We start from the raw sequence: 10,817 nt of genomic DNA on the forward strand, positions 1-10,817 counted from the left end.
TGTGCCAATGTTCCTCTACTTTGTTTCTCGGACGTGCCACAGCATGGCTGATGAGTGGATCGGGCCTGTATCTGGGGTCCCAACCTGTGAACCCAGGCTGCGGAAGCGGAGTGTGTGCAACTTTAACCACAAGGCCACGGGCCAACCCCCTGCAGAGGATGGTTTTCAATGAAATAATCCAAATTTGGGATTTACTGAAGTTTATTCAGGAGTTCTTCTAATTCTGAACATGCATTTGGTCACCAATTTGCTAAATAGAAACAAGACGAGAGTTCCCTTAGCAGCTGTTAATTTAGCTTTACGAATAGACTCAAAAATAATTGTCCTGCAGATCTTCTTTGCGAAGCTTACATTGGGCATTTTATATTTGCCCTCCCCACCCCCACTCTCTGTCACTCTACTGTACCCATCTCTGCTCACCTTCAAGCCAAAAGCCCCCCCACGCACACAAATCCACAGCACGTGTCGAAACAGGAAGAGAGAGTCAACAGCAATAATTGAACACACGTAGCAGGTGCCACACCAAAGGCTTTTTATGTGTCATCTCATTTAATCTTCACAAAACCTTATAATAAAGAGACTATTCATATGCAGGCTTATTTTACTGATGAGGAAACCAAATCTCAGAGAAATTAAGTGACTTGCTCAAGATGGTCATAAGCTAGTTACTGGCAAGGCTGACATTTCAGCTGAGGTCCACCTGCTGCCAAAGCCGCTCTGCCCGCAGCCTGTAAGGGCAGAGAAGAGGCATGCCTGGACAGAACCGTGGAGACGGATGTCTGTGTTTAGTGCTTTCAATTTTCAGCCAGGAGGAGCCCTTTTTGAAAGTAGTGCTGTGGGGTCGGCCCCGCAGCCGAGTGGTTAAGTTCACCGGTTCCGCTACTGCAGCGCAGGGTTTCGCTGGTTCGGGTCCTGGGCGCAGACCTAGCCCCGCTCGTCAGGCCACGCTGAGGCGGTGTCCCACGTGCCACAACCAGAAGGGCCTGCAACTAGAATATACACCTGTGTACTGGGGGGCTTTGAGGAGAAGAAGGAAAAATTTTAAATAGTAAATAAATTGAAAAAAGAAAGTAGCGTTAGATGAGAAGAAGGGATCCATTGAGGGCGCTCTGCGTGAAGGCGGCTGGGAGCTTTGAACACTGTGATGCTCATAGAAACCTTGACTTCTAGAACGTCAGAGCTGGCGTCTAGAGATTCCTTCAATTTACAAATAAAACGCTGAGGCCTGGAGAGGTGAAGTTACAGTTTCTTGGCGTTAACAGGGGACGGCTTAGGATCTGGGCCTCTTGAGTCTCTCAGTTGGGAGACTTCCTGTCCCACCGAGGCCTCTGTTTTGTAGCGTGGCTGCATCTGATGAAACAAAGTGATTTCGAATGGACTTTGGGGAGTATTGATTTTCCACCTGCTGGATGATCTTCTGTAGGTTCAATTTTTTGAGGCCAAGGCCATATAGCGACTACTGTTTCCTTTCAAAGTTTTGAATGTTTCTGATATTTTATCAACAGAATCACAGGAGATTCAACTATTTCCTATCCCTAAGTTTTAAAATCCCCACGTAAAACTTCTGTACATCTGTCCTGTGTGTTGTTTCAGTTTATGTGGAACCACTTAGGGCAGAAATTATGCCCAAAATGGTTTCATGTTGCAATGTATCTTCTTTTTCTCTATTTGGCTCATTGTTTTAATTTTTAAAATGGAAAAATATGTTGAACACAAAAAGTAACCAAATGAAACCACAGCATGAAACACAGCCCCATCACGTGGTTCAGTGGAACAAGTGGTGTAGGAAGTGAAAGGATGAGTTGATGCTCTCGAATTACACCCGTTTGAACTCCTCTGACTTGCTCTCACATGTACTAACCTTAGAAGAGTTCGTTCTCAATCTGTCCATCACGAATTCAGTGCTTCTCTTCCATCCAGGCTCAAGGCCACTATTTAAGCCATTTTACTCTGGGGTTGAAGGTACTTGTCTTTCCCATTAGTTTTGACCTTAAGCTTGATCTTGAGCCCTGAGTTTGACTACTGAAAATAATTAGTTGCAGAAATAACAAGAATGTTTCTCCTCAGATTAGAAATGATGAGAACGCAATGTCCATTTAGATTTATTATGATAAAGCGAGCTGGAGTTCCCAGAAGACTGAATAAGAATCGATAGCGAGGGCAGAGGTTACCAGATTCGTAGATGTATGAAGCAATTCTGTAGATGTTATTTGACTAAGTAGATGTTTTGCAAAGCTCTGTCAGCACCACACCCAGGACGCTCACTATATGCATTTCAAATAAGTAATACAGATTTTCTATATTGATGCTTTCTCCTTGAGTTTGTTAAAGGTTTATGTTGTATTAAATGAAATGCAGAGAAGGATATCTAAATGCTAGGTGACAAATAAGGGTGATGGATGTCTGTAATTTATACATTTGGGAACCTAATCTATCGTTACCTTGGGAAGAAAGCATAGTATATGATTAAGGATCATATACTTTATAAATCTCTTGCATTTAAGAATGCTCATAAATCCATTTGTATTTAGGTATGTAAAACAAAATGGACATTGTACATTTTCTAAATTGAAGCATATTTGGCATATAACACTGTGTAAATTTAAGGTGTTCAGTATGTTAATTTGATACATTAATATATAGTAATATGATTGCCATTGTAGCAATAATTAGCACCTCTATTATGTTAGATAATTATCATTTCCTTCTAGTGGTTGGAATAATTAAGTCATAGCCTCTTAGCAAGGGTGGTGATGATAACACATATCGTCATCTATACTCACTACGCTATGCATTAGATCTTCAGGGCTTGTTTACAACGCCCTAGTTGCGAGTTTGTGCCTGTAGACAACGTCTGTCCTCTCGCCCGCCCCAGCCCCTGGCGACAACCACTCTGCTCTCTGTTTCTCTGAGTTTGTCTTTTTTAGGTTTCACATATGAGTGAGATCATACAGTATTTGTCTTTCTCTGTCTGACTTATCTCACTTAGCACAATGCCCTCAACCCATCCACGTTGTTGCAAGTGGCAGGATGACCTTCTTTGTTACGGCTGAATAATGTTCCCTTGTGTATATATTTACACCACAACTTCTCACCCATCCATCCATTGATGGGCACACTTGGTTGTCTCCATATCTTAGCTACTTTGGACGATGCTGCAAAAAACGTGAGCGTGCAAATGTCTCTATGACGTCCCATATTCGTTTGCTTCGGATAAATACCCAGAAATGGAATTGCTGGGCCATATGGCCATTTTTTGAGGAACCTCCACACTGTTTTCCACAGTGGCTGCCCCAGTTTACATTCCCACTGACAGTGCATCAAGGTTCCCTTGTCTCTACATTCTCGCAACACTTGTTATCTCTTCTAGAAGGTAGCTATTCTAACAGGTGTGAGGTGATATTTCAAGTACAAATTTTGGTGAAAGGATGATTCTGTCAACTCACTGTTTTCCAAATTGCCAGTGGTCTTTTATTTGGGGCTGAGAAGTAATTTCAGATTGAGTTGTCGTTTTATTTAATAACACGCCTTATCTTCCGTTTTAAGTGATTTATAGGTTAGAGGCTATAAAATAGGTAGCCATGAAAATTCTAGAAAAGTGATCAGATTTTATCAGATGGTACTTGGAGAAAGTCAAAGAAATAGAGTGGAATGGAACAAACAAAGCAAAGGGCAAGAAAGAACCAGAGAGGAGACGGGTTTTGAGCAAAGAGAGGGAATCCTTCTGTCTGAGGTTAGCCTGAAAGACCCTGTTTTCTCCCCACTACCCAGAGCCAGCGAGAGCTCCAGGGCCCCCAAATGCAACCACGGAGGCACCTCGGATGAGTTGCAGGAAGCTTTACTAAGGACTGCTCACACACAGTGGGCACATCTCCAACATTGCCTTAATTCCATGGTTTGTGCAAAATTAAATACAGAAAACCTGGGCAATAGGAAATATATTTGACGAAATCCATGTGATTTGAAAGCCATTGTAGTTTAATGACTACTAAATAAAGCGGGCAGAGAGAACGAGAACTCTTGGTCGATTAGGATATTCGTCCTGATCCGTGGACTGGTTTGGATCCATCTAGATTATGGTTCTGTAAGGAGCTAAGGAGCTAAGTAACGAAAGAACATGCCAGAAAAATTACCCGAAACTTGGAAATAAGGCACATGCACACACAATATAAAACAGGGGCAGAGGCCACTCACGATGCGTAGGGAATACGCTTAGTTCTTAGCAATGCCTGCTATTGATTAAAGGCCCAGACGGGTGAGGTGGCTCGTAAACAAAGGCTTTGTCAGGCAGAGGTGGTGGTCAAGCCTGGTGGAACAGGCACCCCCAGAGGCTTGTGGCCTATTGGTCGTTACCAGCCTATATCTAACCCAGCAAGCTTGTCTTACATTTCTTTGTTAATTTTCCTGTAAATACTCCAGCTTCTTAAATGCTTTTTGAGCTTGTCATAACATCACATTGGTTCTCTCATTGGTTAGCGAGTTAAATAAAATCTTTAATGTGTGTTAATTTTATATTTGCTTGGGCATCATGGTTTTATTTTTTGAAAATTATACTTAACATGGAGGACGTAGAGTCTATCCCCGTTACTGAGTTTTACTGTGTTTTATTGATGTCTAGTGACATGGGATTGTTATTTGTGTCGACACAAACAACCGATAACCATCCCATAGAGAGGGGAAATGAGGTGAATTTATTTGAGCCAGAGTGAGGATTATAACCCGGGAAGGCCTTAGAAAGCATTCCGGAGAAGCATGGGTTTCAGTGCAGTCTCATATCTTTGTAGAACAAAGAACATACATCAAACACACCCAGCATACATTTTCAAAGAGGTGTTCAGTTGCAGATTATCGGGTCAACATGACCCTGATGCCAGGAAAGGGACTAATCCGGCATCACCAGTAGGGCGTTACCAGTGGGGCTAGGCGGGGAAGGACACATTCTTATCTGAAGAGAGCACATTCTTTACTGTCATGGGTAAGCAGATATACAATGTATATTTGATAGGCCATAAATCAGGCTTTTTAGTTCAAACTGAATCAGTTTTGAACTCCAATAGTTACCCCATATACCCCAATATGTGAAAATCTCTTGTCATTTGTAATTTGCTAAGAATATTTATTCCTATTGCTTGATTTAGAATTTGTTGTGTGTATTTTTGCCTGTTAGTTAAACCTCCATAGAGGAGATTTTATTCTTTTAAGTTAGTGTTTTTGCAAACAAATCCTCAAATCATTTTAATTAGGTGAAATACCCAAATTTGGCGGATCCAATTAACACTTGCAGTCAGGACCCTGAAGCCCACAGCAGCCTGAGTGAGCGAGGCCGGAGCCGTGCTGCAGCTGCGTGGACCTGACGTCATCACAGACCCCCTCCTGCTGTCTCCTCCTTTGCCTCATCTCTCTCATCCTCCTCTACGCACTTTGAGGAGTATTTTGAAACAGGTTTTTAAAGAGCAGTTGAGTGGCCCGTCCTTCCTCTCTGTTCGCATGACTTCATTATCTGCCATTCAGTAAGGTGGATGGGTACTCAAGAGCTCACAGACCACAGATGCGTGGCTTCTCTGCCGGCGGTGTCCCACTGACTTGAAAGAATATAGATTCCCTGTCGACAGCAGTGCTCGTTAACGGATTCCTCCATTTCCTACACTGGGAGTCAATGGCAGCTGAGATGGCTTTGAAGTGGGAGGAAACTCTCTGATATGAGTAAAGTGGACTGATAACAAAGCATTCACTTACTGATCATATCTCATTTGTCTACACTGCATTAATCCTATATATTGTCATGCTCATTGACTGAAGGTGTTTGTTGTTTGTTATGCTAACGTGCTGTGGAAATAACACCTTTTTGAATTCCCAGCTCAAAGTATCCTGTGTAACAGTGAGAGTGATACCTTGAGCTTTCTGGGACTGTATCAAGACCATCAGTATTTTTCACTTTTGTGAAAAAAACAAAATAGTTGAAATGTAAATGACCCAACTTTACCTGATCATTGTGTCAGGTGCTTCCGTCATGGATAGCTATTGTGCATAAACGCATTAGTCGCCTTCCCACGATTGCAGGAAGTGGGGTGGGAATTGCCCCCTAACCCCAGTATTGAGAAAGAAACTAGGGGCTTCCTTTGTGTTTTGTTCACTTGCTGTAGACAAGTCAAGCCAGTGTTGGGTTCCTGATGCTAGAGTTCCAAAAAAGTCCCCAGACCTCTCATTGTGTCCTGAAACTTTAACCTTTTCTGGAACGATGATCTTGCTTTGACACTAACTGTCACCACACAAATGGGGTTCTCCTACCCGAACCACATAAAAAATCCCAGTGATCATGGCATCAGCGTTTGGGAAAAGAAATCAGCTTTATTCTGCGAGATTGATCTGCAGGGAGATGGGGGGGTGCATGCCCTCAGATCTGTCTCCCTGATGGAGGGCTTGGGGCACCATTTATGGGAGGAAGGGCAGGTGGGCTGAAGTGTGGGGATAGATGATTGGAGGCGAGGAGAGGTGAGGTAGTTGATGACCTGCGCAAGCATAGTCAAGCTTTGTGCCTCTCTCTAGGATGCATGTTCACAAAATGGCAGTGTGTAATGATCTGAGGGTGCAGTTTTTAGCTCCTCGACATCAAAAAGGTCACTTATTGAGCATTTGCGCAGGCCCAGTTGATGGGTTGATGGTCTCAACTGGCCTGAACTGGACAAGGGGGTCTCAGTTCCTGAAAGACCACTTTTAATTACTCTGTTGATAAGATGGGGTCAGTTGATCTGGTCCTGCAGGGGCTGCGGTTACATAGCTGGTTTAGTGATATTTGGCAAGTCAGTTAACGCCTCCCTTCTGGGTTTCCTCATCTTGAAGAGGCCGTCACTGAAATAGGTGACTGGCGAGATTTCTTTCAAGTAAGCATTCCAAAGAGTTTATTCTTTCCATTTTCTCCCCAAAGTCCCCCAGCACATAGTTTTACATTTTCTAGTTGTGGGTCCTTCTAGTTGTGGCATGTGGGACGCTGCCTCACCATGGCTTGATGAGTGATGCCATGTCTGCGCCCAGGATCCGAACTGTCAAAACCCTGGGCTGCTGAAGCAGAGCACACGAACTTAACCACTCGGCCCCGGGGCAGCCCCATAAGTGAGCATTCTTGAGTCTTTAATTTTGGCCTTTGTCTAGTGACATCCAGGGATTGTGGGCTCTAACTAATTTGTGAGTTTTTTCTTAAAATAATAACACTCTGCATTACTGTTTACAGTTTATGAATTACTCCCAGCAACAGGTTGTCCACTCACAACCACCAGCTTGTGGTGCGTCACAAACGTTCAGTGTGTGTTGTGCGTTAACACAATCTACTGTAAGTGCTTATGCCTTCCTTGTATGGGTTTAACTTTTTTCCAAGTATTAGACTATAACAGATGAGGAAAACATTTGGCCTTCACTCATTTTCTTTCTGGCCACGAGTTAATTACATTCATTATAATGAAAAGTAAATAATTTCTTGAGTGATTTGCAAAAGGCAAAATTTGGAAAAAGCATTGCATTTGGAGATAGAAGAACTCGTTTCCAGTCTGGCTTTGCAACTCAGTTGGACAATTCCTATCTCTTATCTGTGTAGGGGACTGGAATTGGCCACCCCAACATACGTCTCTTTGGCATGAGGATTATTTTGGGTTGGTTACTTTTAAAAACTGCAGACATGAGAGAAACTCTGAAAAGCAGAATTTACTTGCCCTTTGTTGAGAGACATTTACATTGTAAAGGAAATCTCCGTCTGTAAAGATGTCTCCCTCTCTGTACCAGGAAAAAGTGGGGATGACCTTATCTCTAGAAACTCTTATCAATGCAGAAGGCAAGGAATTAAATCTGCATAATAACCTGACTCTTGTTTACTGTACTTGTGTGGTAACCTCCCGTAACTGACTCCCAGCACCCCCACAACATCCTCCTTTGTCTTTAGCTGAGGATGGTATTTAAGTTGCTGGCTTCCACCATTTTGGCAAGTTGCTCAGGTTGCCTGAGCCTCTCCCATGTATACATGTTATAAAGTTTTGTTTAATCTTCTCCTGTTGTTCTCTCTCATGTGAATTTAATTCGTTCTCTGGCCAGAAGGACCCAGAGTGGGTAGAGGAAATGTCTTCCTCCCCTACATCTGCAAAGTGAATAATGGCTCATAGGGTTGTGATATATGTGAAAGTGCTTCATTATCCATGAAGTGCTTCACATGTGGGATTTCCTCATTGTTTAATTAACTTATATAAGATACTTATACTATGTACTAGATTAAGATCTATTAATTCTTTTCCCCCAGGATTGAAATGGAAACCTGGAGAGGTTGATGGCCCCTGTGCTCACACAACCAACTGAAAATCCCGGGCAGCTACAGCAAGGCTGAATTCTATCCATCAGAAGTGAACGAGACAGAAGAGTTAACTTCCTACATCATTTTCACCCCTAGGTGATGAAGACTGACCAGTTAGACTGGTCACTGATGTCCGCCATAAAGATGGCCACAACAAATACAACCAGCCCCACTATAGATAATTTAATGGAAAACGACCACCGCTGGCAACACGAGACTGGAAGTACAGACACTTGGATTTAGGCTCCCGCCAATGACACGGAATATGATCTCAAGTTACTCACTTGGCCTTTCTGACCCCCAGTCTCCACTTCTGTCAATTGTAGTTGGGAGTAAGTGACTTCTATTTTTTTTATTTGGCATTGTTGTTGATTCTTATTCCAGCCACGCCTTCCAGTGATGGAGTGGAGGTAAGCATTTACTTTTTAAATGTTTAAACCACTACCCCCCTGCCTTTTTTTTTTGGTGAGGAAGATTGCTGCTGAGCTAACATCTGTGCCAATCTTCCTCTATTTTCTATGTGGGATGCCGCCACAGCATGGCTTGATGAGCAGTGTGTAAGTCCATGCCTGGGATCTGAACCTGTGAACCCCAGGCTGCCAAAGAGAAGCATGCAAACTTAACTGCTGTGCCACCGGGCCGGCCCCTAGGCAGCTTCTTTTAACAGCAAAAATGATTTGCTCAACACAGTTCAAATTAATAATTAGCCAAAATGATTGTACTCTAAGATTCTGTCTACCTACATCATAAAATGGAACTTCTGATTTAATCAAATCAGATCAAATAAGAAAGTTTTTCTTCAACAGCGCATCATCACTCAAGCTTAAAAATACTTTGAAGGTAAGGAAAGCAATATTCTAAGCTTATATTTTCAGAAAGAAGTTCTGCTCAGGAGAACTAAGCAAGTGCACTACGTCCTGGCCTTAGGACTGATAAGACGAACTGTCTTCCGAGGAAACTAGAGAGAGTGGTCGCCCTTCTCCCTTGAGATAAGCAAACGTGAGCCAACCTGGTGAGGCTATTCATGAATCAGCCTTAAATAGCTAAAGTGAGTCAGGACCTCCTTATGAGGTTACGTACGTGTCACCATTTACTAATTTACCTGGCAACCTTCCTTATAAAGCCCGAACAAGCAAGAAGTGGAAACTCAGAGAAATGCCTCGGGACTGTAACATCTCCGGGAGGCGGGATCAAGCAGGACCGGGCTGGGCCCTGGGTCTGCACCTGGCACCCCTTGCAGCTCGGCCAGTGTCCACCACACGGGCACACGGTTCCTGGGGCAGAGCCAGGGCTCTGTGAGAGGGAAACAGGGGGCAGCGGCTGTTGGTTGGGCCACAGCATACTCACAGCTGATGGAATCCTGGGTACTTGTTCACTCATGATTTCCGACTTTTACTCTCTCTTTTTTTTTTTAAGCTATAGAACTGCTAGAAAAGAAACAAGTAATCTATGCAAAACAGAAGAAAAAGATAAAACTAACAACTTCTCTCACTGGAGCGTTACTGAGTTAACGCCCATGCAACCTAGGACTCTGAAGAACAGTTTGTAAACACCGTTCTAGAGTGTCAATTTTTTTAAAATTGTGACATCCAAAAATAAGGCACAATTTGGGGCTAGGTTGGCACACACAAAATTGATCTATCAACTCGCTTGTTTATATCTGGTAGATTTTTTTAACCTACCTCCCATTCACTTAATGCCAAATTAACCCAAGCTGGTCAATTTCCTCAGCGCGTCTGGCCCCCGGGAGCCCAGCGCTGAAGAGGCGAGCCGGGGGACCTGGGTGCTCCGCGCCTTCTCCCTGGGGAGCAGCACGCACCCCGACACTCAGCCGTGCCTTCCTGAGCTGTTTGTGATGGTTGTACTTGTTACTGTCCTAATGTAATTTGAATATTTATAACCAAAGAAATATGAATACAAAAATAAAAATGTAGTTTTATGAGAACTAAGTTGACAAAAATTAGCTCAAAATGGATCATTGACCTAAATGTAAGAGCTGAACCTATGAAATGTCTAGAAGAAAACATAGGAGACAATCTTTGAGACCTTGGGTTAAGCTAACATTTCTTAGAGGGGACACAAAAGCACAAACCCTAAAAGAAAAAAATCAATAAGTAGGACTTCATCAAAATGAAAAACTCGTGATCTTTGAAAGAAAATGAAAAGGCGAGCCATGAACTGGGAAAAAATATTTGTAACACATGTATCTGATAAAAGACATGTCCACAATAATAAGGAATAAACAAGGAACTCCTACAATTCGATCACAGGACAAACAACCCAGTTAAAAAATGATCAAGAGGGTTGAACAAAAGTAAATGGACGGAGGTTGGTGGGCGCCAGGCTCCTCACTGTTGCGGGGGGGGAGATGGGCGGCAGGGAAGGCTAGAAGGAGCCCTGTGTCGTCAGATTAGAGTCGGAGGCATCCTGTGTATAGTGTAGTATATACACACGTGGACGGAAGCAGAAGCAGTCATGGTCCGTG

At 43.1% G+C, this 10,817-nt stretch overlaps 1 pseudogene; it reads right to left on the reverse strand.

Annotated features, from left to right (window-relative positions):
* Positions 1-685: 685 nt before the first annotated feature.
* The window catches only part of LOC124245431 (magnesium transporter MRS2 homolog, mitochondrial-like), an 81,167-nt pseudogene continuing 71,035 nt past the window's right edge, over positions 686-10,817 (reverse strand).

Source organism: Equus quagga, chromosome 1 (assembly GCF_021613505.1).
Source record: "Equus quagga isolate Etosha38 chromosome 1, UCLA_HA_Equagga_1.0, whole genome shotgun sequence".
In the NCBI taxonomy this organism is placed as follows: domain Eukaryota; kingdom Metazoa; phylum Chordata; class Mammalia; order Perissodactyla; family Equidae; genus Equus; species Equus quagga.